A 24,327-nucleotide genomic window follows, 5' to 3' on the forward strand; every position below is an offset into this window, starting at 1 on the left:
GCCTAATACGATTCTGTGCTTAAAAATAAAATCATGTATTGGTAGGTATATTCTAGCAGTTTTTACACATTTGCATTAAATGTATAAAATGATTTTCTTTTCATTAAAAATTAAAAAGAAATAATTTGATTATTGCATATAGATAGTTGCTTTTGGAGAACAAGGCTTCTCTTTTACTTCTGAGAATGCTTTTCAGGGCAACATGTGAAATCAGACTCTGAAGTAAGGTACATTGTCTCCCTTTGTCAGATAAAACACTTGGATGTCACAGGACAGTATCAAAAACAAACCAACACAACATAGCTGGGAAGAGCTGGAATTATTTGGGACAAAAATATGTTGGGATACCACCTGTGTGAGAGGCTGCTGCAATGGAGCTCTTCAGCGGCTTTTCTTTGGTATCCCGGTTTCATCGGCAGAAATTGTCAGACTTCATTAGATCAAACTGAAACATCTCTCTGCCCACAGCCAGACAGATCACAGCCTTTTGCCACAAGTTATACCAATCACTGGTTCTTAGACTATAACTGTTCGATTGGCATAAAGTCTAACACAGACATACGTAGATCAGGTCGTGATTTTAATTTGAAGTTACTCTCAGTGAGCATAATTTAATATTCCTGAGACAGTTCCATATTAACTTAGGGCAAAATTCAATCGGGATTTTGAAACAGCTTTGAAATCAACTTACAAAACACATCTTCAGTTACATCAGTTCAACTTTGTACAGTTCTTTAAATAACAGTCATTTTTATGGCTAGTATACATCAGAAAAGTGGAAGATATACAGGAACCATGTTTGTGAAATTCTAACTGGATTCCAAATACCATAAAAAGTATAATTTTAGTTATTGCCAATTTCCATACATTCCTGGCAGCATTTGCAGCCTGTGAAATCCCCATCTATGTAGGTCGTTTCTCTCATTCAATGTGCTCATCTTCACTTTCTGACCATTAGCTCTCAGCCAGTTTAGAGCCTCACTGTGGGTGGTGTTTTTCTAGATAACTGCAAAGCGCACATAAATCCTGCCTTCCTACAGAATGCTGAGGAACACGCCCCAGTTGCCAAGTTGATAGGGAGGGGATGCTGGGCCCCAGCCACCACGCCACAACAAGTGCCTGCAACCACCAGTTCTGCCTCTGATCAGGGCTGGGGCTGCATTCAGAACACTGTGGCTTGGCAGGCAGGAAGAGCCAAGCACATTCACGGCGAAAAATGGTAAATTAAAAGTGGCTCAACTGGAGTGTCTTAGTATTTAGATGTTTTCCCTTCATTTTTCCTAGTATATTTATAGCTGGTACTTTATCCTGCTATGGTTAAATGTTGCCAGTATCAAGACTTTTTTCTTAAAGAGAGCAAGTCAAAACCAATGCAGAAAGCTCACCATTTTCTTAGTATTTTGTGATTTAGCAAGTCCTGAGCTCATTTGTTTCACCCTCCACGTTGTTTCCTCTCTTTGGGCAGGGCAAAACAATTGATCTATCTGAAGACTGGAGGAGGCCAATTTTCTGATCTGACCAGGAAACACGACGCAGGGATTTGAGCCTCTGGTTGGGCTGAAAGCTCTGCAGCAGCCAGGCATCACACGGACTCATCAGCTTGTCTGCCTGTGGCCAGGACACTGTGAGGTCTAGAGGCAGTGGTGCTTGGCTCTTGACCCACTTTCAGCTCTGGGACAGGACTTCTCTTGCACCTGGGCAACTTGCAGCAGCTGGACCTGGATGAGGTTGCACAGCCCACCACAGCCACTGCAGCGTGCTTTTCCTGTTCACAACCCTTGCTCAAAGCATCAGCTGGGAGCAACAGAGACATTTTACTTCACTTTGATTCACTCATGGAAAGCTGGACCCCGAACCTCCCCACCCCAGCACAACTTCAGTTTCTTGCCTGAGGAGCAGAGGGATGCAGAGCCAAGCACTCAGTGCTTTTTGGCTGGCCCAGGGACCAGCAGACTTCATCATGCACCCAGACTGGGAGAGCACATAGCTTTGGGCACCCTGCAGCCCCAGGTGGCCGTGCTTCTTGATGCCAGCCTTTAGCACCCTCCTCCCATGCAGTGGGACCATCCTGAGCTCCCCAGAGCTCAAGGGGCTGGTGGCAGCTCACCCCAGCTCCCTGGGCAGAAGCTCCATCACTGGTTGCACTCATGAGTGACTTGCATCCCCTGACTTTGTGCCAAGGACCAGGTGCTGAGCAAGGGCATAGAGGGTATGCAGTCATCCTCCCGCTCCCACCACAGCTTGAGTGTAAAGGAAGCCCACGTATACAGTCATGACAGCAAGACCAGCAGGTCCACCACTGGGATGCAGCCAAGGAGCATCCCTGCTCAGGAAAGCACTGCAGTGGTGGTGGGGGTTACTGGAAAGTGCCTTAAGGTTGTTCTCCTGCACCATGAAACCCGCCAGCCTTTGGATGCCAGTCTGAAGATTTTTGGTACTCATGCAGGTCACAAAGTACACAGTGATCTGTGTACCTTATTTAATACAGTAATTTGAACATATCTGCTTTTTCACTTAATACAGGCAACTGTTGTTTCAGTGTCCCCTCAGGACATTATGTTCACCAAAGAAGGGCCCAGGGACAAAGAACATCTTTTGAAGGCTCTCATTACTTCTCTGCCATATTTATCATATCTGATAAGCTTATCTGTGAAATACCGAAAAGAGATGTTTATCTCTTCTGTTACAAATAACTTAGGCTAAAGTTACTTTGATACAAAGCTTTTGCAATTCCTTTCTGTAAAGAACTACTTAAGTGCTACCCTTGAGGAAAACTAGCATAATGTTTCACATCTGTCTCATTTTGTCTCTAATGAAGACTACTTTTTGTACCAGCTCTACCCTTATATTATTACTGTGGGTTTTTGATTTCAGTAAGCAGTAAGAATTTTATTTACTTTTTACTGCAGTTACAGTTTCGCATGCATTTCTCTTTGAAATCAATGAAAGACCAGGTATATTTTACATGAAAGAAATATTTATGTGTTGTTTTCATACAGTACAAAAGGCATTTCATGGATTTGGGATTTGTCTAAGTCCTGTGTATTTTATTTCTTGACAATACTCTGAAGTAGATGGGAAATTAACAACTGTGCCTTAGGAACTGTAACTCACATAGGCTGGACAGTAGGTCAAGGCATGTAGCCACATGCTATCGGTCAGCACCACACTGACCCTATACTGAACCATACTCCCAGTGTTACAGAACATTAATTCTGACTTATCTGTGACAGTGAGCAATTTTCCAGCAATAGGGCAGACTCAGTGATCTTGGACAGGCAGGGTCTAACAAGGTGAGAGATGAGTCCTGTTGAAATCTTTCAAGCATGAATGAAAGAGGAAGTTGTTCTTCCTATTTATGAAAAGTCTGCATCCAAAGGCTCTGACCAAGCAGGCTGGCTAGGGCTACAGTGTCTGCAGTCAGCAACAAAGAGGTTCCCGCAGGGACACAGCCCTGATGTGCCACGAACCTTTTTGTGGGGCTTGTCAGGACACATCTTCAGCCTTGTGCACACTATTTCACAGAGTCAACCTGGCACATTGATCCAGTGTGTGTACCCTTATGCAGAAGGAGCTGGAGCCGCCTCCAAGCTGGAAGGACCAGGACACGTGGTCTGTGTAGACTCATGCCTCAGGGCAGCTTTGCCTCGGGGCACACAGGCTTGCATGTCTGATCCTGGCATGTCAGAGAACCACTGTCAGTGCCTGCAGCTGGGCACCTTGCACACTCTGCCTGCTGGCAGGAGCCAACTTACCATGCTTGTGGTGCACTTTGACAGAGTGGTGCAGCACAAGCAGGACCAGCAGCAGTCTTCATCTACCACATTTGCCAGACCCAGTTCACTGCTTATTGTGGGCTTTACCCTATTCATTAATATGCAGGAGGAACTGCACATGACAGGCAAAAAAAGAAAACTCAATAGCATTGCCAGTAAGTATCTATACTGTCCTACAAAACATGTATTAGACCAGTCTAGGCTAAGCTTATCATGTCTTAGATCTCCATGTTGCTCATTCCAATGCAGGATCTCAGGCTAACCACAGCAGAGAGAGAAATAGCTGACACAAAGCACAGGAAGAATTTTAAGCATTCACCACTAAAATACATTATATATTAAAAATTCTGTCAGTATTTACTGCTGAAGTCAAGAGCATCACCAGATTTAGGCTCTGTTCTATATTTCATGCTGAGTTCAACAATAATATTTAATCACCAGAATTCAGTTTGAAAGTTCAGAAATTTTTAAGAGTCTCAAAAACAGTTTAAAAGGACTCCCTAAAGCACATTGCCTTTCACAACAGTCAGAAGGCACTGGGATTATTGCTGCAAACTCCTGGACTCAGAATGCAGCTGCGAAGCCCCTTGTGCAGGAGAGGTTTGTGAAAGCAAGAGTCTGTTAGGAGGCCTAGATGGAGTGGCTGATGTGCAGCCACCCCAGGCTGTTCTCACCCAGCTGGGGCTAAGCCCAGCACCAAGTGCAGGAGCCATGGCTCCGGCCTCTCCTGGCCGGGCCTCGTGGCCTGGCAGCACCTGGTACCGTGCGGCCCAGCCCGGCTGGAGGCTGCTGGCTGGCAGGAGCTGCTGTGCTCTGGGGCTCAGCACAGGCACGGCTGCAGTCTGGGGACCCTCAGCCTCCACCAGCCGTGGACAGGGACATTGTCTGAGGTCAGCACATCATGCTGACTGCCAGCGGTGGTTCTGCTCACTGGTCAGTGCTGCCAACCCCCAGAACACTGTTGCACCTCATTACTATGTAGGCACCACTCCCTGCTCCATGCAGCCCGCCAGGATGGACCCAGGGCCTTTCAGAAATTGTCCTTGTTTATTAAACAGAACAAAAGTCTGAAGCACTGGGGAGCAGGGGAAGGAAGAAGTTTGGGTTTCTTCCCTTGTCTTAGAAATATTTAAGGAATGCTAAGCCTGTCTCAATTTGCTATAGGGTCTCCTGGGGCCCTCACAGATGTTACTTTTCCCACTGTTTCCTCAGTAGTTGTACAGACTTTCAGAACCAGAATTTCTCATCTAGAATACAAAACAGAAAAATGCCATTCTTTCCTGCAATAGTTAAGTCTGGTCTCATTCATTTATCACTGCAATAGTCCTCAGAATCACAAAACCCATCTCCTTATTCCCTCCTCACAAGGCTCGAGTGAGGCTAGCGGATGCCCAGGAGCAGTGGCTCAGCCCAGCAGCTGCGCTACCAGCAACCTGCATCACTCACTGTGCCCCAAGGGACCCAGTGAAGCTGACAAGGAAGAGTCAGAAAGCAAGTCTGTCTGAAGGCTGTCAGTCAGAAAGACGAGTAAGTCTGTCTCATAGATTTGCAAAGCCCCTGGAAATGCAAGTGCATGGTACCAGCTAAAAAGACCCAAGATATGAAATACTTCAACTTATTCAAGGTGAATAATAAAATAAAGTAATACCAATAAGGAATACTTGCATTTTAAACAATCGGTACATATATCATCCACCAGGAAGGCTGCCATATCCTCCAGAACAGACTGCTTCTGAAAAGACCATAACCTGTTAGCTGCTGTCACCACTGACACCTGAGACAGCAAACAACAGCTAATCCTTACATGGTCTTTGTGCTAATGACTAAACCAAGAAACCAAGATAACTGGCATCCCTGGCAAACTTCCCATTTAATTCAATTAACTCTAAGCAGGCATGTGCTGATTGCACTGGTCAGCATAAGAACGAGCCAGAAGCCAGACCCCTGGCTTGTGACATTAACGAACAAGGAGGATTTGAGTGATGCGCTCTGGCACAGTTGCCAGCAGTCTACCCTGTTGCTCCTGAGCTGCCCAGGATCTTCAACAGGCTTCTGCTCAGAAACTTGTATTTGGGGCACTTTGCTCCCAGCAAGCGCAAGATGAAAATTGGCATAGGTTTAAGCAGATTCTGATACTTCAGTGCATGAGGCCAACAACAAACAAACCTGCCTGCACAAGGTGCTACACAAGGAACACACACTCACACACACACACTTCTCCATTTGTCTCACCATGGGCTGGGTATAAATTTTCTGTTGGGAAGATTTTGTGATGAAAAATCATCTTATACAAAATGGTGTGGAAAAAAATAGTTTTTCTGAAAACGTTCATCTTTTTGCTGAGAAAATGAAAGCAACTTATTTCATTTCATGATGTTTTTACTTATTCTGAAATACTGTTATGTGTCAGTTTGAGCAAATGACACGCTGCGTCTCCTCACTAGCACATTGCGTTAGAGCCTCAGAGCTTCCAGGAAGATTATGTTTCCTCTAATGCAATGCAGATGTCTTGATCGCCAAGCTGCTCTGTGTGCCCTGGGAGCTGCTGCCCTCTCCCTGGGGACCCTGACACTTGCAGAGATTCAGGTTCCTGAAGTGCTGGCCAAAACATGCAGTTTAACAGGGAGAACACTTCAAATAGAAATTGACTTTGAAGACGGTTCAAGAAGCAAAATGACCACTATTGATTCTGGGAATGTTGAAATGTTTCAATTAAATAAAAAGGCATTCCTGAGCCCTGTTTGGATTTTTATCTCCCCCCCCCCCCCACCAACAAATAAATAAAATTAAAGGTTTTCATTGCTTTTGAGATAAAAACAAAAACTATATCAATTTCTCATCAGACAGATACTCAGTTTTGTTCAGCTCTGATTTCATTTTAAGGTAATTTCTTTAAAACACAACTACTAAAAAATTTAAACAATGTCTGTTATATGGTTACAGAAGAAAGGGGGTATAATAACAAGCCTCTCCTTCCCAAGCCTCACTAAACATCTGACTCTGCTAATACCATTAACTCCTTTTTTCAAACAACTGAGAAGAGAAGGAAATCTGACACTGCACTGCTGGTGTTTGTACAGATGCAGCTCTTTAGCGTGTTTGGTTAGTAGTAGGAGAACTGGAAGAACTTGAGGCCAAGTCTGAGGAATGTGCAAATACAGAGACATTGGTGCAGACCTTTACAAGCCCTTTAATGAAGCACTTAAGGCTATTCATATGGTGAGATGGCTCAACTGGTGGGACATTATTGACTGCAACCATTTGAGTGGAGGATGCCACCTGCTACGCAAGGCCTTCTGTTACAGTAGACCTATCTACACCAAAGTAAAGAAATCAGTGCAGTGCAGTCATTCCCCATCTGCAGAGCACTCTGTAAACCAGGAGCTGCCAGTGCCTCATGATGGCACTCGGGATGATCTGACCATTCAGGGGGTGTTCCATCACCTTTCCCTGCACTATGGTCAGACTGACAGGCCTGTAGTTCCCCGGATCCTCCTTCCTGTCCTTCTTGTAGATGGGTGTCACATTCCCAGTTAACCTCCCCATTTAGCCAGGACTGCTAAAAAACCACTGAAGGTGGCTTGGCAAGCACTTCCACCAGCTCCTTCAGTACGCTTGGGTGGATTGGATCCTGCCTGGCCCCACAGACTTATGAATATTCAGAAGACGTAAGAAGTTTCTTACAGTTTCCCATGGGATTATATGGGTTTCATCTCAATTCCTGCTACCAGTTGATACAATTTTCAGGTCTGCGTGATAGAAAAAAAATGCTCTCTGAATATTTTCCTTTTACTTTTGAACATTTTTCTACATTAAGTTTCAACAAGCTGCAACATATTTGCCTGCTCACATTATTTATTTAGTTAAGGTTTTGAAATAGAAAGAGATTTGTATAGATGTTTCCTCAGTGGCGCTTTTGAAGTGTTATGTCTGGGATAACTGCTAAAATCCCTAGCACTATATACACTGCCAACATAAATAAAAAGTATATTTAAGGATGGGGGATTATCCATTCCATGACAGGGCTGTGCTGCATACTATAGTCTGCTGTCAGTTCTTAGCAGCAATTTTGTTTGAAGTTCAGACCAGCACAAATAATGCTGATGGTCTTTTCTCTAAGAAAACAAAGCTTTCTGACCTTCAAATGGAGCTGTAAGGAGTCGTGTGTGAACACTATATTGGATGTATCTCAGAAACATCAAGAACTAGCTTCAAAATGTTTTCTTTGGGGAAAACCTCTTATGGCATTCCTGTCATCTTCTGGCCTGTGTGAGTATCCTCCAAGAGGGCTGAGCTTGTTACAGGAAGCTGAAACTGCTGCTAACAGTTATCGTGATGTTGTATTCCTTCCTACATGCAAATTCACCAGAGAAAATAAAGCTCAGGTGCTCTATGTCAGCAGAACTTCAGTGCAATCAATCTTTGAATGTTAGAAAACCTATACTCTGGGTCCAGCTCATTAACATTGGATATTATGCTTATATAAACCTTTAATTTTGTGGAAGTTTTTCCAATGGATAGGGGTGCCTGGCAGCAATGCTGTGCACTCGTCTCCCATGCGCTCCCATCTGCATGTTCATTGTCTTCCAGAAAAAAACACTCCCAACTCTGCTCTGAAAACCAGCCATCTCCAGGTGTCTTCTGCCCCAACAGGCACTGCATGTAAGCTAGCTGATATCCATGAGGGATAACACAGACGACACTAAAGAGACACTCAGAAGTACCTGCAGGCAGGTGTGTCCTGAAAGCAGCAGGGACTTGATCGTGAGATGTAACTATGTGTTGTCATTTGATCATACATGCAGGTAAATTTGGAAGTAATGATAAGTTTTTGCTGCTGCTGCTCCTAGCAAAATAGGGGGATGCTAACGTTAACAACCAAGGAAGATAAAACATCTCCTGCTAACCACTACATCAGGGTATCACAGTGAGAAACAAACCCAGCCTGGATGAGTGTATGTCTGGTAAAAAAAACAGAAAGTCTTTTAACACATGCATCCAAATCTACCAAAAGAAATGGAAGACTTTCAATTAACTTTTTTAGGGTATGTCATATTTTAGGCAGAGAAAAATACTCACTATTTAATTGTATATATTGTGAGAGTTGTTCTCCAAGATCCATAATGAAACCTGTAATTCCTAATATATTTCCATTACAGCTGCAAAGTCATAACAATGAAGAAGTAAACAATTGCTCTGCTTCTATCATAGAGAAAAATGCGTTAAAGACCTGCTGTGAAGTCTATGGCAGCATGCAGACTCTTGCAGGCTTTTAATGCAAGTACTGGGTGTACACTCTTCTGCCTGTGGTGCGTTCATCCGTAATTTGTGTGAAAATGTTACAGTTATATTTTTATTAAACTGCTCTGCATAGCACCAGGAGTTTCTGATCCATAAATAAGTCTCCTTGGAAAAGCCGCAGGATGTTCTGCCTCAGTTCACACCTGAATCCTCTGATCACTGATGGTGTTATGCTTCCAAACCAATGCCTCCTCTGGTCCTTCCTCAGTATCTGAGTTGCTCTTGGTCTAGCCAGCAATTTTATTTTTTATTTGCATCTCCTGCTCCAGATATTGCCCTTATGTCTTCACAAGAATCTCCCAGTTCTGCTGTGATCCACACAGACAGAAGGACCACTTCACTGTGGCTGCGATGCAGAGCAGCCTGCACAGCCAGGGCAGTCAGGCTGGGTCCCCCAAGTGCCGGTCCCACTCCTGGTACTACAAATGTCTGCATAATTCATACGATCACCACACAGTTCACAGCAGATAGCCAGTTCCCTCTTCTCCCCCATCTTCCTACACTTGGTGCAGGCATGAAGTGTTCCCAGGCTCCTGCAGTTGCACCCTGAGGTACACTAAGTGCATATGTTGCTCGTCCCTTTCACATGAATTTCAAAAGAGCCAGGAAATTCACTCCTTAGAGAGACACACTTCTTTGTGCCCAGCCCATCCCACAGAATGAATAAACTTAGTCAAGATAGCCAGGAAAATATGTCATTGCTTAAGGTGACTTGATATTCAGATTTACCTGAAATATCAGTACAGGCTGGGGGATGGCCTGCTGGAGAGGAGCTCTGAGGAGAAGGACCTAGGGGTCCCGGTGGACGACAGGTTGGCCATGAGCCAGCACCGTGCCCTGGTGGCCAAGAAGGCCAATGGGATCCTGGAGTGCATTAAAAGGAGCGTGGCCAGCAGCTCAAGGGAGGTGATCCTCCCCCTCCACTCTGCCCTGGTCAGGCCTCACCTGGAGTACTGTGTCCAGTTCTGGGCTCCCCGGTACAAGAAAGACAGGGATCTCCTGGAAAGAGTCCAGCGGAGGGCCACAAAGATGATATGGGGCCTGGAGCATCTTCCCTGTGAGGAAAGGCTGAGAGACCTGGGGCTGTTCAGCCTGGAGAAGAGAAGACTGAGAGGGGATCTCGTCAGTGTATATCAATATCTGAGGGGTAGGGGACAGAAGGATGTAGCCAACCTCTTCTCAGTGGTGTGTGGGGATAGGACAAGGGGCAATGGCTGCAAGTTAGAGCACAGGCAGTTCCACACCAACATATGAAATAACTTCTTCACGGTGAGGGTGACGGAGCATTGGAACAGGCTGCCCAGGGAGGTTGTGGAGTCTCCTTCTCTGGAGATATTCAAGGCCTGTCTGGACGCCTACCTGGGCAGCCTGCTCTGAGGAACCTGCTTTAGCAGGGGGGTTGGACCCAATGATCTTTCGAGGTCTCCAACAGTTCTGTGGTAACAAGTACAATTTTTGGGGGGTGAAGTAATAGATCCAACCCCTTTTGTTATTGCTGCTGAAAAGGCAACCCAATAATGTGAGAGAAATGGGTGACTGGCTGTAATTCCTAGTGCTCAGCAGCCCCTTTACAGGCTGTGCATGTCTATCAATCCTCTGAGTCTTCTTCAACTCATTCTATCAGCAAGGAGAGCATTTTCAAGTGAACCAAGGCTATACTTAAAGCTGGTTGCAAAATACAGACCACTCTGATCAGGATTTATTTTAAATGCCAAACGTTTTTTGATTGGAGTTCCCAATTGGTGGGTGAGCTCCTGTTTTAAGGTAACAGCACTTTGGTCAGAGTCACAATTGCTTGAAAAGTCATCAAAATGACACTTCATTAAGTGTCGTCTGCCTGATCACACAGATGAAGTTATCTGGCATATCTCTCCAGGAAACCAAGGTATAACTAGCGTGAAGAACTGTGTCTTGTACAAAAGCTTAGACTTGCAGCTAGAAATGCCTTTTCCCAAATAACAGCAATTGCAGCTCACATCACAATATTCTCAACAACTGAAGATTCACGTTTCAAAAATGAACCAAGACTGAGTGCTATAATGCAAAGCTCAACAGTTGTATTCAAGGCTGTGACAGCCTCACTGGTCTCATCTCCCTTCCTGGCTCTTCGTGTATATGAATTATCCTCCCACATAGCTCCTTTTGTATCAACAATATACACAATATCTTTCCAAAGGCAAAGTGGAAATCCCTGCAAGTATTTCTGGTGCTGCTTCCAGCCAGAAATAACAGTAATCTGATCCATGAGCAAATTCCATTTCTGTTACTGAATTCCTTTGTACAAATATCTTAGCTTTGAAAAGGTTTGGCAACTGCTAGACACAGGCTAATTTTACTTATAAGGTGTGAATCAAGGATGATTTGCAAGTTTCTGCATCACAGAAAGGATGTGTCTGTGGCCCCTCTTACCATTTCTGATTGTCAACAGAAAACATTTCAGTTCAGCTGTCTTAGAGGTAACTTTAAACATACTAAAAGCCCTGCAGATCCCACCTCTAGCCACCCTCATGGTCTCCAAAACCAAATAGCACGGCCAAATCCAGAGCCTTTTCTTGAGACCTGGCAAGCTTCCAGCCTTCTTCAAAACACGTCATTAACAGGCCACATTATCCTGGGCAAAATTTAGTCTGCAGTTTACAGTTTAAAGAGTTGAGTAAATTATCAATTCAGGAAAATCCAGCAGACAGTTTGTGAAAGAAACAGGTGACTGAGGAAAGGGCAAGCTCCACTCCACACTGCACAATGCCTAAACCCCATGAAAGCACAAGCACCAAGCTGCCAGCACTGCAGCAGCAGCAAATTCCTGGAGGCTGCATTCTGCCCAGCAGCCAACCTTGCTGCAGTGTGATCAGAGGCCCACAGCCAGCTAGCAGCCTCTGTGCTTCTTCACTGCCAACAGCTCCCATCCAAGCCAAGGCTCCTCTAAGTACAGCAGCAGCTCTGCCACACTGCTGCAGCCTCACAGCACTGTTTCCTCCAGTTCCAAAGTTCTCACAGCTTCTGAGCGGTTGCTCAAAGCCAGGTTTAGCCAGCAGCTCAGCTGTAGGGGTCACTGGCAAAACCAGAAACAATGGGAATTTATATTTATCTAAGCCAATTAGGCTGGCTGGCATGACTGTAATCCTGGGGAGCCAGGTGCTGCCACCCAACATGGCCTGACAGCACCAAGCAAGGGTGCCACGGCTGCTGTGAGCACACACTTCTAGAATTTTCTCTCTTCATTCTCTCCTTACAACAGGCATTATCTCCTCTGGCCCTGACGGGACCAAGCCAAGGGCTGGCAGGCCTTGATGTGTCCTTCCAGTACCACCACTCATCTGCTCTCCAGTCTCCAGCAGATCATTTCACTGCCATGGTCCAGTTCACGGGTGAACACTGCTGCGTTTTCTCCTTTCTTACAGAAGATCCTGAGGGTTTGCAGATGGCAAACATAGCACAAAAATTGAACTGTATTGTTAACAGGAGTGAAAGGTCCTCCAGCTCCTAGCTATCTGGGGGATCTGGCCATTGAATATAGATTCTCCCTTAACAACAGTATCAGGCTTGCTTACACTTGCTTAATTATTTTTGTACACCACGGCTCTGCAACCTGACTGTTCATACTCTGCACAGCTTCAAGGTAGATCACAGCCATTTGTCAAACCAAACTGTTTGACAGTCTGCGGATACATATATTTGCCATCTGCAATCTATTCCTTGGTTTCTGGCGCATATTTTCAGTGCTTGATTTCAAAAGATGTTTCATATTTCCAAGGGCTTCTTCATAACCTCCACCATCAAAACCTCACACAGTTTAATTGTTGACAGCTGTGTTGAGAAGTATTTTACATTTCTTCTCTTTTTCCTGTTGTTGCATGCACATGGTTTGCAACATTAAGGACCGTTTGGCTGTGTAACATGCACCAGGGTGTGGAAAGCACATGATTACTTCAGAGAAGGTATAACTGCAGGTTTCAATTGTTTCTTATGGTTTTAGAGATATCTGCAGCTATGTACGTTCAAACAATGACAAGTAGAATACATTTAAGTAAATGGATGTGAAACTCTGAAACTACCAAATAAATATTGACAGAGAAGTACATGGCTAATTAGCATAACAACTGTACGTAATGTGCTCAGGCAGCTGTGCCCTTACACAAAGGAAAACCCAATGCTAGCAATTCATTCAGAGTCAGGAAAATTTGCGAAGTTGCATGTTCCTTGCCAGACTCTGAGGACCAGCAGGGTCCATCCTTGACACAGGCAGGCACCTGCTGCAGCACCCAGCAGGCCAGCCTGTTGTTATGGGTAGGCCAAGCAGGGAGGCAGGACCTCTGCTTGCACCTACCTGTAACACACAGAGAGAAAAGGATCAAAAGCCATTGATACAACTCAGAAACAGAAGAGCTTGGCACAGGCAGTCTGCATGACTCTGAACTAAAACCCAACCGTGCAGAGACCTGTGCTGTCCCTGATGCATCCCATGTCCCGCAAAGTCTTGCTCCAAAGCAGTCAGACATGTAGATGCAGCAAAAAGCTCCATATATATAGCAAAGGCTAGCAAATAATAAAATGTCAAGTGCCTTTGTTAGTCTTGGTACATTTGACACCCTATACCCAAATATTTTTTATATATTTATATATATATAAACTATACAGTGACACTCCTTTGGAGTCTGCACTTCAGTTTCATGGTAAAGAAGCACTCAGTCTGAAAAAACAAAATCACTACTGAATTTTTTTTTTTTTTTTTTTTTTTTTTAAGGCAGAAAAGAGTGATGCAGAAGATGTGGTGTCAGAGTGTATCCAGGAGGTGTGTGGTTGTAATACTATGAAAGATGGAAAATGCTGGGGTCTAGACTGTTCTCTCTTCTTCCAGGATGAACTCAAATCTGAAACATCTGTTCACAATACACGAGATGAGCTCTCTCAGTCAAGTAACATAAGCACAAGTTCTTCCTGATATCAGTGCAGAACAATTATCCGTTAAGCCTTTTATGGAATTCTAAGAATCTAGACACTTCTGCTGTTCCCTGCAAGCACAGAATAACAGTGTTTTTACCACCTGATAATCACTTGCAGACAAAAACTAACACTTTATTTGTAAAATATATGGCCACAGTGTTATGAAGCCTGATTTATTTTTTTTTCTAGAACTGAATTATATAACGTCCTTCAGAAACTACCCAGACTGGCCAGTACTATCTATATATAATACATATCTCAGGCCAGCACAACTGGCACTTGAACAGTGGGGTCTTGGTTCAGCCTATTGCAAAGATAAAGGTCAGTGGAAAATACTAAGTTTTAGATATGCATTACCACTATTAAAAGCATAATCCATAGGACAGAGATTGGAATGTTAGTTCAAAGTATTGCAGAGAATTTCCTTGCAGAATTCACACCCACACATTCACATACCTCGTTGCATCTCCAGGCTTGGTAAAGAGGGATCCCATTCCGCGTAGGGCTAAATTTTGATTTAAATACCTGTGTATATTTACACATGAAGTACCTCTCTACTATCTAAAATCCAGTTAGCTCAGAAATAACACCATAGCAAATGAAGCAAAAAGCCATAGAACTGTGCACTATCTAGATTTTTTTCCCCTGCTTCTGCAGCTCTGGAGCAAATGTTGCCTGCAGCCCTCCTAAAATTTTCCAGAGTCAAAAGGCTTTGGACTATGGACTTCTGCTAGGGACAGGGGCAAGAAATCAGGGTCAGTTTCTGTTTCTTCTCCTGGTTCTATATGGCAGGGGACTGGATTTGAAGTGGAAGGTTCTAAAGACCATAGGAAGAGGAGGAAAAGGGACATGGTATTCAATAGCTGTCCAGTAGGCAAAAAAAAAAGTGCCATTCTAGTTATTTTTGCCTTCTCTTAGTACAACAGTAGATGGAGCTCTCCTTTCACCAGCTTCAGGAGTCCATTAATGCCTGCAGCACTGCAAATTCTAGCAATGTAATTCTGTCAGCACCTGCATGAGACATATCTGTGATGGTTACAAAGGAGGGATCTCTGGCTCTATGGCTGCCCGCATGACTTCATTCAGCAGCGCAAGATTCCCTGAAATTTCTAGATGACAAAAATGTTTGATCAACCATAGTATTGCCTTTCCTTTCAGTTAGGCACTGTGTAAGAATTTTCCTTCCTTTTGTGTGTAGTTACCAGGCTTACACAGAATTCAGTACAGCTTGGGAAACAAGATGAAAGCATGTTTTATTTCTCTTGCAAAATAAGGAATGAGAAATTCTCGTGCTGTATTTAGAGCATATATAAAAATTGCATCAAAACTGGAGACTACGTTAGTTCCTGTAAAACCATCTGTATAATGTCAAGGGATCTGGGGCATATTTTTCAAACTGTTTGCAGATCTAATGCCTAAAAATCTGCATGTAATAGCAGGATAGAGGAAGTGGAATGAGGAGGAACACTGGCATTTACTTGCATCTTCGCAAGCTGGGAAAAATTACAGAAATATACGTTTAATTTTTCTCTTGACCCCAGTCTTCACATGCTACTGCAAGTGACTAATAACACTCCAACTGGACACAGAAGGCTTTCCTTATGTTGTACACTATGGGACCAGAACTACAGGCTACAGATATCTCAGGATATCAGCCAGAGCTTCTGCAAAAACAGCTGATTCACCAGGTTTTGCTGACCTTAATATCAAGACCTTGGAAACTCAGACCCCTCCTGCGGGTACATCAGGACAAAGAGAAATGGCAAAGGAAGTACATTTCTCACAAGGAGATCTCTGACAACCTAGAAAATGCCTTCCCCCAGCGTAATTCTCCTGACTCTGATGAATGAATTTCTAGCATTAGTTCCCAGTATCTGGAAAATGGGAACATGGATAATAACATCCCAACCTGAAAAGCAAGCAGCTAAAGGAGCTCTTTTCACCTCCAGCTGTCATGAGAGCACTTGGAAAAAACAGCAGGGAAGGGCTTGGCCTAAGGGCTGAGCCTAGGATTGCCCATTGCTTTCAGCTGAAGGATGCTGTGGTATCAGCAGCATAAGAACTCACGAGCGTTCAGAGGAGCTTGTATAAAGCCTTTCAAGTCTCCTTGATAAAGGAGAACAGGACATACCTGTTACTGCTTATGTTCCCCTTCTTGGGACAACCCTGCTGCTGGCTCAGATTTTTGGAGAAAGTGTTCCATGGTGGAGCTTGCAGCAGCAGCATATGGTGGTTTTTCAAAACAGGAAGAAGTCAAAGATGTTTACTCTCATATATATATATATATACACACACACACACTTTACATATATGTATGAATGCTTGTCATTTGGGACTGGTTAAAAGCCAAAAGCCACTTTACATACCAGCTCGATATTATATACACTTTGACAATCATAATATTATTCATCCATCCTACAATCATTTGGAGAAAGCATGCTGCTTAAAATTATGCAAGGTGAATACGCAGCTCACATAAGGATTTCATGCTCCCTAACTGCTGGAAAGTATTTACAGCTTGTCTTTATGGCCTTCTCTTAGGCTTGTCCATAAGGTACCAGAAACTCCACTCATTATTCCAGCAGAAATTGGGCTGATGTACTATCACAGGAATAAAGCTGGTATAAGTAAGAGAAAAATTAAGCTGCTCGTATTTTTGTTGTTGTTTGCTTGATAAAGCACTACACACATACTGGTTTGTTCTGCTAAATCCAAGTACAGGCTTGACTTAAAAAAAAAAAAAAAAAAAAAAAAAAGAGTAATCACACACTGTTGACTGCCAGGGAAGGCTATCTTCAAAGTAAGCATATAATTCTCTGGAAACATGTACTGCTATATAAGCAGTATATTAAAAGTTATTTTGACTATTTAAAAAAAAAAAAAAAAAAAAAAAAGATTATTTGGAGAAAATGTAATGTTATGCAAGTAGGAAAACCAAGAATATTGCAGAGTTACATGAGATGCTGGATAATATTTGCCAGCAAGGTAATTCAATATACCTCTATTCTGGTATTCAATAATTAAAGAGAGGCCCCCAGCAGTGAATTGCTGGGTGATTAACTCACAGCAGCAGCTATCCTCAGCCACCAGAGAAGTGCCAGCACCTGCAGACAGGCACTGGCAACTGTGTGCCACATCTTCACAGTCAGGCACTGGAATACAAGCAGGGAGTATTTCTAGCAGAACCAATTTTTAATTTCTCTAAATAAAAGTTAACAGAAGAATGGAGACAAGACATTCATCTTTAAAGACACGTTTTTTTCCTACTTTTCAGCCTGCTAGTGACTGCTAGAATTTCTAGATTTAAGACATCATCCTGCATTTAATTCTACACACGTATAATGGTCTGTTCAAACAGGATCTGTGATTCAACCCTAACAGAGAAAAAATCTAGGTAAGTAAGTTGAAGTTTGGTCTTTAATAAACTGAAGCCAACAGCTGACAAATTAAATACTTCAGAGAAGTGAAAATTAAACAGTCCTGCAGTCACGAGTGTTAGCATATGGAAAGCTGCCACTGAGCTAATAATAGAAGTGTCTACCGCAGCAAAGAGGGAGGTCCCAGCGTCCTAGAGCAAGCCATGCATCTGGGCACTGGGAATACAGCCATTAGGCAATGTATGTTTAACTAGCACATACTTGTTACCTTCCTATCAGCTATTCATCTTTGCAACCACTGGCTGAGGACAGCAGTCCACAAGCAATAGTGCCGCACTTGTGACACCAGATTCGTCTCTGCCCACCAGGTTGCCATTTTAGCAGATGAGTCTCCTGAAGCCACATGAGCATGGAAGGGTCTTTCACCAGCACACTGCCTGGCTGAGTTCAACTGCTCTCCCAAAATCCAGACCCAAATCCAGACCCAAATCCAGACTACTGCTTCATTTGCATTTCACGTCGCACATTTGCATTTCCCTGTTCTGTGCACCAGCCACGTATTGCTCAGATAAATTCAAGTACCTGTGCGAAGCTACCTGTGGACTGGGTCTTCCTTTCTTACTCCACTCTGACCCCTGTGTAATTTATTTGTGTACAGTAAAGTCACACTGCTGAAAGGTGGGAGGAGAACCATGGTCATTATGTGGAATACAAAAAAAAAAAAAAAAGCATAGAAAAAATACTCACAAATGAGAGAAGGAAAATGATTTAGACAGGTGGTTATGAAGCTCATCAGCAGTGCTTGCATAAGGTATTCCCCCTTTAACAAATTAGAGAAGAAAACAAATCAGGATGGTGGAACTGCAGACAGACAGCAGCCAGGTAGCTTGGCTTCAGTTGCCTGCAAGAAACCATCCAAGCAGAGAAGGGAAGACCAAAGTCTATGATGTGCTACAGTAGCCAGCAGTAATATCATGTATATATTATCCTGCCATAGGAGGAGAAGCACACTCATGTGAAACATGCATCACCCCCACACATGTAGTTCTCTTGGAGATGACAGACAAGGTTGATTCACAGCACTTCTCCTAAATAGTGTCCTACACTCTGTAATGCAGATAGCTGACAAGAGATAATGGGCACTAAAGAGCCTAAGTGAGATAAAGCTCTAAAGAGAAGAGGGAGCTAAAGTGCTGGAGGAGATACACATGAGTGCACACACAGAGGAACAAGTTCTAATAGAAAGTACAACAGCCTCTGCCAGCTTCAGCACTGAATCAGTGCTTCTCTTCCTACAGTATCTGGCACATGTACTTTAGGAGACTTTCAGAGGTACCAAGCCATTGAAAGTTTTTGGTTTCATCAGTACTGAGCAAGCTGGATAAGAAGGGGCTGAGCAAAAGAGCAATTCTGCTGATGTTAAGAAACCATCATTCCAGGGAAGAGAAGCTCCTGCTGGTTGTAAGGGTGGCAAGGAAGCAAAAGGAAAGGGAGTTTTGAGAAGTTTCTTGGCTGACTCTGTATCCGCTGAAATGCACTGCAAGGGGTATTTGCTGGCTCGGGATGATGTGCTGGATCGGGATGATCAGTTTGGATGATGACTACAGAAAGGCCAAGCCATTTCCTTCTTCATCTTTTTTTTTTTTCCTGCCCCAAATGTCTCAGATTCAACAATGGAGATTTCTTTCCAACTGTCCCTTTCAGAATACTGTGAAAATAACCACCCTAAGAACTATCAGAATCTTCTTCTCTGAGTTTGTGCACAAAACAACTTGATGCACACAGGTTGCTTTTCAGTCAAGTCCAATGTCCATAATGATGGACAATGCACCTAGGGCTTTTACTATAGGTATGTTCATATACATGTGAAAAATCTGTGCCTCCTTACCTTAGGTTGTAGCAATAAAGAAATAAATAGAAAAGAATCTGCAAGTTCTTCTGTTTAACATTTTGGTGCTTTCAGATCAGAAGCCAAAAAGACTGACAGTTCTGCATCTTCTAGCTGCTTCCATCAAGTTTCTATCTTCCACACACACAAGCTCTCCACAGGCAGACTTTAGCTGGCAATTTTATCCTTACAGAGACTCCACCTATTGGTAACGCATCATCCATGAGTAGAATAATCACTTCTGGTTGCGTACATGAGCTTCAGAGACAAACTCATTTGATGCAGCTCTAAGCTCATAACTAGCCTTTCACTAACGTGCCTGAAAGCTTTCCAGAGCAGAAAGTTTGACTCAAGCAGTGCTGGATACAGGGGACACACCTGGGATTAATTTCTTCTGTGCTGGCCAGGCTCTTCTATGCCTGAGGAGGAAATGATGGCTCAGTCCTTGCATGATGCACAGGCTGCTGCAGCTAGGCTTGTCACCAGCTAGAAGGTGAAAGGAATACTTCTAGAGGCCTGCTCTTTCCTCGGTACTGGGTGTTGACCACAGCCACAGCAAGGTTTTGGCACCAAGGATAGTGCCCTGGCCTTCCCTGTCTGAGCAGCAGCATGAGGAATAGACTGACATTTCTTCTTTCTTTGTTTCCTTCATGTTCTCCTCTTCTGCTGACTTCTTTGGTCTCTGTGCTTTTCTGTCCACACTTCAGCTTCAGCAGCATATGATACAGGCAGAAAGCAAAGCACACGATACAGGCCGTGGAGTATGAGGGGGGCTCATGCCCTCTTACTCCCTACATGGCACTCCTGGGAAAGTGACACTTGTCCATGCATAGCAACAGCGTTGATACCACACAGGGCAGCAGATTAAATTAAAATAGCAGCATTGCTGACAGTGCTCACAGGTCTCAGAAAAGAAAGGTGATGCCGATTTGACTTCTTCATCTTTCCCGTGACAGGAAACATTTCAAACACTGTTAACAGCACAAACATTGTCTGCTTCAATCATTCTTTGTAACTTGTGATACTCTGCCTCAGGATCACACATATAAAACAAGACCTCAGTATTCCTTTTGCTTGCTAAAGAAAGAGCTCAAAATGCAACAAAATCCAGCCTCTTTGTATTGTTCTTCATATGCTCCAAAGTGTTCAGCTGCTTGCAATATATCATGTTACAGCCTGTGGATGCACCAGTCTAAGTAAAGTAAGCTGGTCACCCAGCAGTCAGCTGCTGTGGTGACCTCAGCAGCTCACAGGCCAGCAGAGGCTGCATCCCGAGCCAGCAACAGCGCCAAGAGGAGCTTTCGGCCAGTCTGCCTCCGTGAAACAAAGCCTTCTGCCTTCCATCCAATCCATTAACAGCAGAGTAAAGAGGCATGGAGGAGGAAGGGTAACCAGTGCTCTCAAGTACACATGGAGAACTGTCTTAAGCTACCATTTTTCAACTACTTTTCTGATTTATGGGCCTTAGCACAATAGGAAAAATAGAGCTGAGATGCAGACAGAGAGCAATCAGTTTCTCTTCCAGCATCACACATTCACACCAAACTAGTACTTGGGTCAGAGAAACCCCAGGAAGCACTGAAAAAAAAAAAACATGCATTTTTCAAAGCTTTGACAAAAATATTTTTCCTTTCTTTCCCCAAATGATCTGTGTCCTGTAATAACAAACAAAGGACACTAATTGTAACTTTTTTCAAAAAGTACCCTCAAATAATATTCCTACTGTGTTTTAGACACAAAATTTTATATATATATACACACATATATATACACATATATGATTTCACAAAGTTAATCAGGAGTAACTTGAAGAAGACATACTAGAAAACACAAATGAATCCTAGAAATTTTGATCTAATTTGGAATCTGTCAGTTTCAATTCTTGCTGCAGAAAACTTCATAAACCTGAAAACAACAAAAAGAACATAGCAATAAATTATGCACAAGAGTAAGATCCACTGGGGGAAAAAAAAGTCAGATTTAGAAAAAACAGCACGGGATACATCGTCGGCTTTGTCTTAGAGGGTTCCAAGCTGCAAAGCCACTCTCAGTTTCACTGTGAGACAGCCTGTTGGCATTTCACTGCACCCTGTCCTGAAGCATGGTCCAGCAGAGAGCCACAACCCCAGAGGAAGGTGAGGTTGGCTTCCCCATGCTGCCTGAGATTCCCCTCCCCACCCCCCAAGCAGCAGGGCACACACAAAAGCAGCATCATTCTCCCTCGCTTCCCTTTTAAATTATCCTGGGAAAAATAAATAAATCTTCTTGACCCTCAGCTGCAACAGACTGAGGAATTCCACTGTGCCAGCTCCAGAAGCTCTTCATGCAGGAGCGGGCAGGCAGGCCACAAATGCACCGAGACCCCTGCCTGCTCCTGCCATGGCAGAACGGGGCTGCCTGCAGCACACACTCCAGCGTTGCCCCCATAGCCATTACAAAGCACAAGGAGCAGGAGCTGCGCTGTGGGGAATGAGTGCTTGCACCAGCCCTGGCTCCCTGCGGAGGCCAATGTCCTGGCCCAGGGCAGACCTGCACCAGTGTTTCACGAGCAGGCAGGGCAGGCCCCCCACATTGCTGTGGTGCTCATCCCCAAGATGTGCCCAGCCAGATGTGCAGACCACTGCCAGGGAGGGCGGTCAGTGACATGGGACCACTGTGCTCTGGCCACCCCACACACAGCCAGTAACACACCACAGCTCTGTGGCAGATCCCACTGTGGCACAGAGGCAAGACAGCCCCTTAGCTCATCATTGGCTTGCTCCAACTGGAAGCACCTGTGTGCACACCAAGCAGCAGGGAGGGAGAAGTGTCGGACATACATGCCAAGGAGCCCCAGGCCAGGCACCTTGGGGACACACTGGGGTCAGTCCACATAGGCACCCTGCCATCAGGGAGGCCATGTGGCCCCCACATCCCCAGAGGAACGCATGCTGACAGACCCACGCCAGAGGCAGGGGTACAGCTTCCTGTAGCCCATGCAGGTGCCAAGGGCCACAAGGCAGTGAGGGACCCTCTGCCACACAGCAAAATAAGCATTCGATGCCTGCACCCAGCTTCAGCGAGCTCTGCGACAACTTCACAGGCTCCAGCATCAGCTTCCCACCTTCCAGGTCCTCTAACAGAAACTGAAGCAACAAAACGGGGGTTTCTTTGGCATTTCCTAGTTTTTTTCAGGGCAAAAAGAAGTTGGTTTAGAAAGGCTGCATTAAGAACTGAAATGCCCTGTTTTCTGCTGAGTGCATGTACCCAGTTCTGGGTGTTACACTGGGTAGCAGAAGTGGCAAATACTGCTGTTTCCCCTCTCTCTATGAAGAGCACTGCAAATAATTTTTTATTTTTTTTTGCATTAGCTTTTGGTTCATTTGTCTGCATTCTTTGTACACAACTAGACTTTTAAGTGAAAAAAGTATTTAACTTTTTTTTCCACTTAAACATTAAAAGTTGCCTCAAACTGTATTGTCTTAGTGACTGAGTATACAGCTTTTTGGTGTGTAATATACGTATATTTGGTTGAATTGTAGTAGTTTGCCTGTTTACTGCAAATGAGTGTTTTCCAGGGGTAAATAGCACTTGCAGTAACAAACTGCCTCTCAGGCCTTAAAATCACAAATTGTAGTTTATTGTGATATAACAACTGTTCCAGATGTCTTTCTAACCTACATTACACACGACATGAAGGTTTCAGCAGACACGATTTTACTCCACGCAGAATGTAATTTTCTTTCACACATATGAAGTCACAAGTGCTGGCTTGTACAAAGATCTGACAGTCCCATACCTGGGCTCCCACCTGCAGAGGTCAGAAGTATCAGGTATTGCATATTTGAACACGGTGCACAACTGTCCCAAAGCAGGTATGCGTGCATGCAAGTTGGAAACAAAAACAAAGGGCTGATTTCTGATAAAAACTTGGCCATCAAAACCCAGAATTAGGAAAATATGTGGATAGAAAACTAATTTCAGATCAGAGTAAAAAATGTATTAGTATTATGGATATTAGTTATCTTCTTGGGCCTTGAAAGAAACCACTTGTATGGAATAAAGCAGCTAAGATGCCCTATGGTTTTCCTTACCATCCAAAAACTAACTGAAGCAAGGATAAGTAAGCACTTTTGGCGTTTACTTTCCTGATTTTTTTTAGGTTATTACCCCAACAGATGAGAGACAGCCACCACACATCTCACTGTTGACCTTTCTTCTCTGTACCCTGGCCCTCCCTCAACTGAGCGCTTCCTTTTTCTCTTCTGCAGCCTTGACTTCACATTACTGCCAGTCCTGGTTTTCCTCACAGATGGCAAACACTCATCTCTTGCCTACATTCACTTACAAGAAGAAACAAGCCTTCTGCCTTGCTCTGCACAATGTTAAAAGAAATGACATGAGACTAAACTTCACCACTAACCATAAATGCATTTAATCTACTAAAAAGCTGAGGGAACAGAGCTTGCAGGACAAGCCGCTCTGAAAAGTCTCAGGCCTGTGGGGAAAGCTCAAAGCACCAGTTTTAGAATATTTTATGTGGTAGATGGAGACCACTTAATCAGTATACCAGAGGCAGATGAACACAGAACCAGCAATAGCAACTGAACATTTCCAGGATGGAAGAGATTTGTTCTGCAGTGCTCACTATTAAAGACTTTACAGTGTGTTCCCTGCTCGATAAACCCAAGAGAATAGACAACTCTGTCAAATTTACAAATGATAAAGAAAATTCAATAAAAAGACCTGGAGATACGAAGACATTTTTAACTCCTGTCATGGGAGCTAGACCAAGGATTGAGGCCTGTACATGGTCTGTTCAGTAAGCATGCAACCCCAGTCACCACCACATTCCTTCCGCTAGGGGTAAACAGCAGTCTAAGTGAGAGTCAGGGGCTCCTTTGTTACAAGCAACAGCAGAGGCCAAAGAGTGTGCAAGCCTAAAGACACCAAGTCTGAAGTTATTTGAAGACATGAGAATATAAAGAAAAAAAAAATCTGTTTTAAAAGCCACACAGTTGTGTCCAGTACTGTGATCAAATGCTATTATCACTCTACCAGA

General features: G+C 43.9%; 1 long non-coding RNA gene across 9 annotated transcripts in view; it reads right to left on the reverse strand.

Moving 5' to 3' along the window:
* The window catches only part of LOC311441389, a 66,265-nt gene that overhangs the window by 9,581 nt on the left and 32,357 nt on the right, over positions 1–24,327 (reverse strand). The gene's annotated exons all lie outside the window — the stretch shown is intronic.

Source organism: Aythya ferina (genome assembly GCF_964211825.1).
Source record: "Aythya ferina genome assembly, chromosome: 9".
NCBI lineage: Eukaryota > Metazoa > Chordata > Aves > Anseriformes > Anatidae > Aythya > Aythya ferina.